The sequence below is a fragment of the Etheostoma spectabile genome, chromosome 5 (assembly GCF_008692095.1).
Source record: "Etheostoma spectabile isolate EspeVRDwgs_2016 chromosome 5, UIUC_Espe_1.0, whole genome shotgun sequence".
Taxonomy (NCBI): domain Eukaryota; kingdom Metazoa; phylum Chordata; class Actinopteri; order Perciformes; family Percidae; genus Etheostoma; species Etheostoma spectabile.
The window spans coordinates 8044537-8054857 of record NC_045737.1 but is presented as its reverse complement, the minus strand read 5'-3'; positions in this window follow the sequence as shown (position 1 = coordinate 8054857).

Sequence of the window (10321 nt, the reverse complement as noted above, 5' to 3'; positions counted from 1 at the left end):
CTGGTTGGAGGTCCATTGCTGTCCAAATGTGACGCTTTAGCAGCTAAATGCTATGTACAGTTCAGTCTTATATAAATTCTGGAAAAGATAACAGTTAATGTATTGTTTTGGTCATTCAAAATGTTTTCATACATAATGACTGAGTGACTACTTTGGCATGAGGCGAGTCTGAACGTAGTTTTCTGAGTTCTCCGCTGTCTGTCCTCGACATTTGGTCCATAATACATTAATGTCTGCGAGGGAGTTCAGGCAGATTACTCGAGTGGGGCTTGGGAGTCCTCTACAACATATCCAGCACAGCCTTCACAATAAGGTTGTCTATTTATGCTGTTAGTTCAGTTCTCCAGCACCACTCTTCTGCTCAGTTCCTTGTGAACTTGGCTGCCAAACACTGAAAACACTTGCTGCTACCACTTGTGTGTCTCATCTGGGGATTTCCTAAAGAAGCTGTCCTTCAGTCTGTCATGTCCATGAGCTTCATGGAGACTTTGTGGAGGAGTATGTACGAGTTGGCCAACTGATCTACAGAGAGTCCATAAAATGCAGCAATACATAAACCAGGAGGATCGTGGATAATTTATTTTACTCATGCCTTCTTGCCGAAAGCCTGGAGAGACTGGGTGAGCAGCAAGAAACACTCTTTAGGAATGAACAAAGGCTGAACAAAAACAATGATTCGTGTTTGTTTTGGGGCAGTAGAACAATGGAAGTTTTTTGGTCTCTTTATTCAGACAAAATTGCAAATTGAATTGACAATTGCAACACATATTGTCATTTGAATAAAGAGACAAAAAAAAACTTCCGTAGTAGAACAGACAGGCAGGTTTTTGCATCTGATCTTTGGTCTTGGTGAAATGGTGGCAGGATGTGTTCAACATTGTCATTGATTGTTTGTTTGTCAGCTGGAGCATATACTTTCAGATCAAACACTCTCCCTCAGGCCCGTTCTCACAACGCTCGGTCAGGCCCTTCAGGCTGGTCACCTGCTCGAGGGCCACAGACTAAATAATCTGTTGGAAAGACAGGACGCAGAAATAATTAGGTCTCCAACTGAGGGGCAGTCATTACCAGGGACTTCCTTCAGGCGTTTCTTGCTGCTTCACTTATTATATCACATCCACTCTTGCCTGTGTCGTTCAAAGAAGGGGACGTGCAAGCCGCCAGCTCTGTCAAACGCACCAATTCCAGCACTAACAGGCATGTCTTACAGGACACAGCGATGACTCAGCAACTGTGGGCGGCTCATTATTTCCTTCACCCACCAAGAGATGACTGGTTGGTGACTTTGTGTGTACAAGGGGGAGTACAATATAAATGTACAGCTCTCTATAACACAAATGAATACAACACAATACTACTGAATGACAATGTTGGCTTGTGTGTGTTCGCCTTTAGCTGTTTTGTAACTTGTTTATGAGATTTTGTAAATGCAGGCTGATGATTGTGTGGCAGGGGAAACTAATCACATCCTCTGAGTGGAACTTCTCTCACAGCAACAGTTTGGGTTGCTTTTTAAATGTGCCTTTTTGCTGCCAACCGTTAAATACACACATGCAGTCATGATGTTTGCATCAAGTGTCTGCTGCCTTAAAAGTTACAAATCAATCATCAGCCTTGACAAATCAATCATCAGCCTTTCTTAGAGTATGTTACCAATCAGATGTACATATTATTAATATCTAATCAATCAACAATTTAGAGGCACAACCCAATGTTGTGACACTGTGATTACAAAATCCGTCATTAGCTTGGGTCACTTTGAGGATTAGAGTTGTTAATTGACTTTTTCAGTGCTATAGGATCTCTTATGATCACTCTAAAAGGATTTAGATGGTTGAAATTCCCGCAGATGATCACATAAAACCACAGATCCATAGCTGTATTGGACTATCATAGACATTTCCACTCCATCCCATAAGTACAATTTCCCTGATCTAAAATCTAATTCTCTAACAAATGATTCAATGTAGAATGTGTGTGCGCAATAACAATAACATACACTGGTATTATGGTACACACATTATAGGCAGATTTCCTTGGGCTTAGGCATGTCAGCTTTTTGTTAGATGCCTGCATTAAATTTATTAAGATACTGCAGATACTGTATTTGGTAACATGAAAGATATGAAACCTCCTGATATATTTTTCCCTCATTACAGAGCTCCCTTCTCTCTGTGATTAAGGAAAAATATATCAGGAGGTTTCATATCTTCTTACATGTTAATAAATTAACAAGCTACTTTTAAGATTTTAGTCAAAAAGAATAAAGATGCAGGTTTATATAATTGAAAGTGTATTGTTTTTGCTTTGTTCTAGCCATGGGCTAACCAATATACCCTGATCTGTTAACCCTCTGAACCTTGAGGCCATTTTTACAGTTCATTGTCCGTTTGGATTTATTTGATAAAAAAGCTTGTAAAACATCAACCCTGTTGTCTACAGTCAAGATATGAACATCATTTCTTTCAAGACAAACTGGGTTATTAGAATATTTGGGTTGCAGTGAGGTCACTTGAATGTTAAAAATGGTTGTAGGACCTTAATTGCCATCATCCCGCTTTAAAATTGTATTCTCCATTGAAAGAAAAGGTCAGTGAACTGCACTTTTTCAGCCTTTCAAGCTCTCAAGATTTTTCCTAAGTGTTTTCTCCTCATGCATTACTTAAACAAAGCCATCAAGTAGTTCCCATTTTAGACAGTACACTTGTGGAGTTTTGCATATTATGAGATGTAAACCTTAAGATGACCTGCAATAAATGACCTTTTTTCTTATCTATCTATTATTCTTTCTTTAAACTTAATGTGGGATGAAAATTTTCTTATCATATTTTCAGGAAATATTGTCAGGGATGATGATGCATTCCATGCTGTCTTATGTATTAACGAGGGGCAGCTGTATCTCTAGAGATCCTCTTCACCTCCCACTGTTTTCTGGATGGATTTAACATGGAGCCATGTTGGTCCATCTGCACAAACAGCCAGCTCTAATCCCCCTGAGTGTGTATGTGTGTACAGTATATGCTCACATATTTCATGTTGTCCTCCTAATAAACTGCCTGAGAAGGTAACAAAAGAATTAAATGAAATCCGCAGCTGTAGCAGGGAAGAAGCAGCAGGTGTGTGTTTGGCCACAGAAGGGCAGAGAGGTGACACTGTGAATGATACATGTTGCATTTGGGCCGGCAGGGACTAGAAGCATTATTCTACTTTGGTATAGCTTAATAAATGCACGTACCTTAATTACAGTAATCACTGTTGAATGCACCACCTAGGAAACGTGTCCCAAATCAACCACACCCACGATGTTGTCTCACAAATAGGTGCAGGAACTGTATGGCTAAAATGCTAAAATGCTCTCAGTGACTTAAGCGTTCACTGAGGAACTTTTACCTTTAGTGAGGTGTGTGAGGCCTTCTGCTCGAGGCTGTTAATCCCTGATGTTGCTACAAAGCATCATTCAGCGCAAAATGAGTGGAAAACATTAATCGCAGTGTGACAGAGAGACCGAGCCATTCTGCATTGAGAATGATCAATCAAAACCTGGAGTAGTGTGCGGACGACTTTGCAGTGCTCAAAGCTGACAGTGTGTGTGTGTGTGTGTGTGCACAGCAGATTGTGCCAGAATTGTGCAGCTCTTTTTATACGTGTTTGTGGCTGCAGCCGCAGTGGAGTTTATAATGGGCACATGGTTGTGTTTCGTGATTTATTTCAAAGACATTTCCCTTCTGCAATTGTTCGGGTGCCACCGGAACTTCCGCCGGATGTCTGTCACCTTCAGCTTTCTATGTGTTGGCATTTTAAACTCTGGTCAATGGTTAACTGCTCCTCAGATCTCTGCAGGGTAAATCTAGACAGACTATTTTGTTGCCTAAATGTGTTTTTTATGTTAGTAGGTCCATCATATGACATCACAAGATACTTTTCTCTCTTTTCCTTCCCTCCACCCTCCCTTTCCCCTTTAAAAATATAACACTCTCATTTTTACACAAGTCATTTTACTTGTGAATGATTTTGTTTTTAAGTAACAGTACTTTTACTTGAGTAAAATATTCTAGTACTCTAGTTTAGGGTGTCAGCATGCTAACATTTGCTAATTAGCACTAGGGTTGCAATGCTATGAGATTATTTATGGTACAATAACCGCTTTAGAAAACATCCAGATTTTGCGGTATTGCACAATTATTATTATATTCATTGTCAGTTACAATGACCCCTGATAGAATAAAAAACAAAACATTTTTTATGGGGGACAAAACATGCTTTATAATAATTAAAACTTGAAACAATTTTTTAATAGAGGTATGTGTAAAAAGTCTCCCTTTTGAAAATAAAGAAAACACAATAACTGTCAGTTTTGATTCCATTGTGTACCGTGAAACCCTAATTAGCACTGAATACAAAAACATTTTCCCTGAAGCCATTACGCTAGCATGGCTAGAAATAGTTCCATTGCCACTTGCTTTTCACGCAACATCAAACTATCGTCTGTTTCAAAGCGGCTCATCAGTAGTAGTTCAGTAGTGAACTGGGTTTTGGTGAGTGACATGCCCACTTAACCTACAGCTGTGTTGATGACAGGCTCTAATTAGTCACTGGGGCAGTCAGTCAGACATGAGTGTAATTACCGTATACATGTGTGCAATAAATCTTGACATTTGTTTATCCCCGCTTGGTGTAACAGAAAGATTAAAGGTGAAGGGATCACCACATCCTTCTCTGTGCTATGAGACCCAAAAGGTCTTCTGTGAAAAAGATCTATTTCAGCTGCTTTACACATCCCCATGTGCACCCTGTAACTTCAACCCACACTTAAACATTGCAAAATCATTGGGGTTCTAACAATAACTGGTCATCACTTCCTGAGGGTGATAACGCAGCTTTGTTTCACATACCATCACAAATCAATTGCTATCTATTTCGGATATTGTCCCTCAAAACTCAGACCACTTTAATCTTCATCGTGGAGTTGGATTTTTAAGTAAGCAGATTTATGCTGTGGACTAGAGCATCTCTGCCACACTCTAATCTATATAATGGGTTTCAAGGAGAAGACACTAATGTAGCAATAATGCTCAAGTTACTTTAAAATACAATTCAAGTGGCGCACTGGCTGGCAGGAGCGGAAACTGATACCGTACTGTATGCCAGAGGACCCGCCATCAAACTGCAGAAGAGAGCAGGGAGACCAGTCCCGATTGAAGGAATAAATAGAAGTCTTTACTCGCTTGTTGCACTGTTTAAAGTTTAAAAACACAGTGGTTGATCGGTATCTAGAGGTATTTGATGCAGGAAAGTTTCATGAATGAGAATGTATCTATGCTGTTATCTGTGTATATGCTGGGGCTGTTGTGTTCGAGCTGAGGACAAATGATTTGAAGAATAAATCAACCTACATGAGTAATGCAGTCTGTGAAACAGACAATGGATTAGTTCTATGGTGTTATTGTGAACACAGGGACACCATGGAAACAGCAGATTTACAGTCATCATGTCAGAGGTTATAGAAGTAGAAATGGTCACTTTCATTTCCCAAAAATGTTTGAAGTCACAATTCATCATTTGACCCTTAAAAGTCATGAAAGATTGAAATCATGTTCTGTAGAACCACATTGAACCAGGGTTTTACATTAACTAGATTGACAGCACTATTGTTTATCAACTATTTAGTTTAAGTTACATTTTATGGGCTACATTTCTAGTTGGGGCTTACTTAAACATCCCCAGTTTGTATGAAGATAGTATGAAAGGTTGAAGGAGAAAAGGAATTTTATTGTTTGTTTTAGCTGCAGAGCAAGTAGACTTTACAATAAAAAAGATAAAAATGAGGCACATCTGTTTACATATCAGTTCTATTTAATTTCTTTCTGTACTGTAATTGTTCAAACATGAGAAAAATATAGTGCTGTTTAATACTGCTCTGTTTTACAACATTTGCTGTAAAAATTTACACATTCTAAATGTGACCCGATGTTATAAGACAACCAGAACTTGAGCTGCTTGAGTTTCCCAAAGGATGCCTAAACAGAAGGGATCTGTTGATGGTTGGCCTCCTTATTTTTACTGTGCCAGTATGGATTGCTTTGCACTGAATTTCAACAACATACATGGTGCTGTAAATTCTCCTTAAATCACGTAATGCCTAAATCAACCATCTTCTTCACCTCCATCATCTATCTAAATTACCTCTGAACTGTATTTTGAGCAGAAGTAAGAAGTAAATGCCCTGTAGTCCTTCATTTAAGTGTGCAGCATCTTGTGGAATTTGAATCTACATTTCCTCACTAAGGCTTGCACTGCATTTCCCAGAGAAAGGCCATACCTGGTTATTGTGTGTGTTTGATTATTTATAACCTCAGCCTTCATTAGGAAATCTAATCTGTTGGGCACAGCAGGTGTCCTCTGCAGTGAAAGTGATTTTGCTGAAATGCATCTAAATAGGTCAGGTGGTCATGCTGTACTCTATTTCCTAATGTGTCAGAGCTGCATGTGGCTCCGGATTTACACCCATAAGCTCATTCTCAGAATGTGTGAAATGTCCTTGTTCATTATAGTAATCAAGAGAACACAAAGACACATGACAAAACAAATGATAAATGTTATGTTATTTAATGTGATATAAGACTAATTATTTTTTCCCTATGAGTTTCAACCTGAACTCAGGGTCGACTAACTCTGATCTGTCAAACTCAGAGTTTCCGGCTTCAGAACAGATGATATGAATTATGTCAATCAACTCTGAGTTAAGTTAGCCCTGGGTCAATGGAATCATTTCTGGAATGCAGATGACAAGATACTTCATGGCAACAGGAAAACAAAGAGCTTGAACCTCCTACTTCTCCTGAGTTAGGAATATTGATGAATGTTTATGCAGAGTATGAACATATATTTAAGAAAAAAAGAGCAATCCAGTTGTAGCTGTAAAAGAATGAGAGCAGGTGTGGCAGAACAATTGCTGACTGAGTCAATGTGTAAATATTCATTTAAAAAAGAATTTGGAAAGTTTCATCTTCAGTATAATACTTATTTAACTTTTGTTTGTATTTGTGCGTATTCATATTTATTCAGTTCAAATCCAGAGGGCACAAAACACACTTGGCAGCAACTGAAGATGAAATATGTGGTATCATTTTATTTCAAGCAATTGTGACGTTCAGCATTATAGAAGTGGAATTTTCCAAGCAAACAGAGTAACTTTTTCAGCCATCACTAAACTGCTCATTTACTAGTGTCTTTAAAAGTAACACCAATTGTACTCATGCATGAAAGTCTCCAAATGTGTTTTCAATAAACAAATTCTATAAAAGAAAACAAGGCTGAAGCCCAACAAACATCAGGGGGTTCACCAGCACCCACACAGGCTGAAGAGATGGTCAGAACAGTGGGTGACCTACTGCTGACGGCCTTTCTGGTGGAAGCTCGTCTGCTGAACCCCCCTCTCCCCACCCCCATGTTTTCAATTAACTTTTCAAATTTACTTACAAGAAGATGATGAAGTCCCACTGTCAGCTGCCACAATGGAAGATACAGAGAGGCCTGTTGTGCATACATCTTACATCTTATACATCCATACATGCATACATCTTATTTCTTTACACAGCAATGCTGGGGACAACGAGTTTGAGGACCAGAGGTCATCCACTTCTACAGCCTTCTTGGCTCTGTAAGATGTTCAGCATTACGTACAATGAAAGTGAGAAGGCCTGGCACTGTGAAAAGTTTATATAATATTGTGTTACTATAGCTGATACAGCTGTGCAAGGTCTACTTGGAGAAAAAATATAAAAAAGCGGATGTTGAAATGGAATACATAAAGCTGCAGATTAAAAGGCAGATTTCAAAATACATCAGCTTAACACATCAGTTAAAGGGGGATGAGGTGAATGGGTGACATGATGAACAACATGACAATTATTAAGTGCAAACTGCATATGTACTTGTAGGATATGAAGAATACTTCATTTGAAGAAAGGCAGAATTGTTAGTTTTTTTTACACAAGGGAGGTTAAGAATTAAAACCCATGGGTTATAAGGTGAAAGAAAACCTGCTAGGTTATGTTATTTTATGTCAACTAACTCAGAGTTACGCTAAACTGGCTTTGTGAAACCCAAAACCCAAAGATTTATTTTCAAACACATCTGCCTCTACACACAAGCTCTAAACAGAACACACACGTTTCTGTTTTTCCAAGTCTTTCTTTTTTGCTGTACAGAATCAGAACTCTAAATACTAAGTGTAACCTTAACATTAACCTACACATCGGCCTCAAATCATACTGTGAATGTGAAAGTAAACAACACAACCATGAAAACTAGCTTTCTTCAGTTTTACCATAAAGAGACTAATTCTTAATTTCTGGATATTTGTTTTAAAATATCCACACTGTTCAAACGTTTGGGGTCACTTCTGAGATCAGTTTTCAGATTACATTATGTACTTACATTTGCAAAAGGGTTCTCCAATGTTTCCTCAGTTAGTTTTTTTAAAATGTAATCAGATTAGTAAACAGAATGTGTCTTTGGATCATTGGATGAATGGTTGCTGATAATAGGCAATTTAGATGATGCATTAAAGATCAGCCCCCCACTTAGATGGTGTTCTGTCTCTAATGGAGTGGAATGGAAATTCATAAGTGACCCCAAATTTTGACCTGTAGTGTGTATACATTTATTTCTGTCTCTGGTTGTGATGCTTTATCACACTAAACCCATTCACCTTATTTTCCAGAAAGAGAGAGTCCTCCCCCAAAAAACAATCCCATAGGTTGCAGTCATGACCCATATTTACAGTTGTAGTGGCAGCACGCTCTAGTGGCCGTAGTAGTTATGAGGCGAGGTGACAAAGTATATGCCTAGTTCAAGTAAGGAGGTGGGTTCATGGTAGGTTGATATGGTGGATGGGTAAAACGACCAAGGAGACCAGGGTTTGTGTCCTGTTTGAAAAAAAATTAAACTGTATATTTGTTTTTTTACTTTACGGAACAGACAGAACTACATCACATTTGACATCAAGAGCAAAACTGGATGTTACGTAACATAACAAATGTACTGATTTTGATCCAAACCACAATCTATTTCTAAATGTAACAAAATAGTTTTATTTCCCAAACCTAACCGAACTGTGACCGTTTCACAACATCTGTAAGGTTTGGACGGAAAACGTTCCTGTGGATCATACATCCCCCCAACTGCTAAGGGTGCTAATTTATGAAACACTCCATGGATTACTTTAGACAGTATGAATAAAGGACCTATTTGATGGTTTGGTTTGGAGGTCTAGAAATGTGGGAGTTTTTGATGAAATCTGGACTCAAGTGTTATGTTTGCGAACATTGCTTTCCTCATCACTCATCACAACATTCATGCATTCAAACTGAGTAACTTTGCCATTTGCGGTTCTTCTCCTTGCTGCTGCTTCAAATGCATCTGCCTCGGTGATCATGACTCTATGAAGCAGGAGAACCATGGAGAGCTCAGTCAGTCACCAACAATGTTCTGTGGCTGTTGCAACAGCTGTTGCTTTCTGTGTTGTGCTATTTGAAACATCTGCATCCTAAGCTGGGGCTGAAATATCAAATTAAAGTCAGTGTTTAAAGAACGCTTTATGGTTAATGAATAATGTGGCCTCTGACTTTGAACAGATGCATATGGCCAATAACATGCATCTGGCAGAGAAAAGGGAAAACATCAGAGCTATATCACCACGCTCTGACAGATGTATGTATTTATTAAGATGCTTCTCTTTTCACGAACGAGAGCATTAAGGTTCAATACTAAGTATTCATATAATAAGAAGAAGAAGATCCAACTTTTAAGAATCCCTTAGAGAAAATAAAAAAATGTCACTCTGTTCTTATACACATTACATACACGTGGCCCAAATACACACACATTCAAACCTGTACGCATGCATCAAATGGAGAAATGTCAGAGCAAGGGAGCTGCCTAGGGTCAGATGCCCCAAGAAGTTGCTCAAAGGCACCTCAGCACTGCCCATGAGGTGAACTGGCACCTCTCCAGCTACCAGTCAACAGTCTGTACTTGGCCCATACATAATTTACTTGTAACTAACAGCAGTACAGGAAATGAAAGAGAAATATGAGCTCATTTTGTTTTTAAAACGGTGCAACATCTCCAGTGACAAAATAATTCTCCTTCTTACATTTCACCATTGGAAAGATGACAATATCTTTTAATTGGGTCACTTATGTAGTGGAAACGTGAATTATCTTTTAGAAATTGGTGCCTTCTAGGCCGATAAAAGACAATGTGTTAGGGTTAGGGTTAGAAGTAATAGTAGTAATCTCACTTTCTACTCTGTACC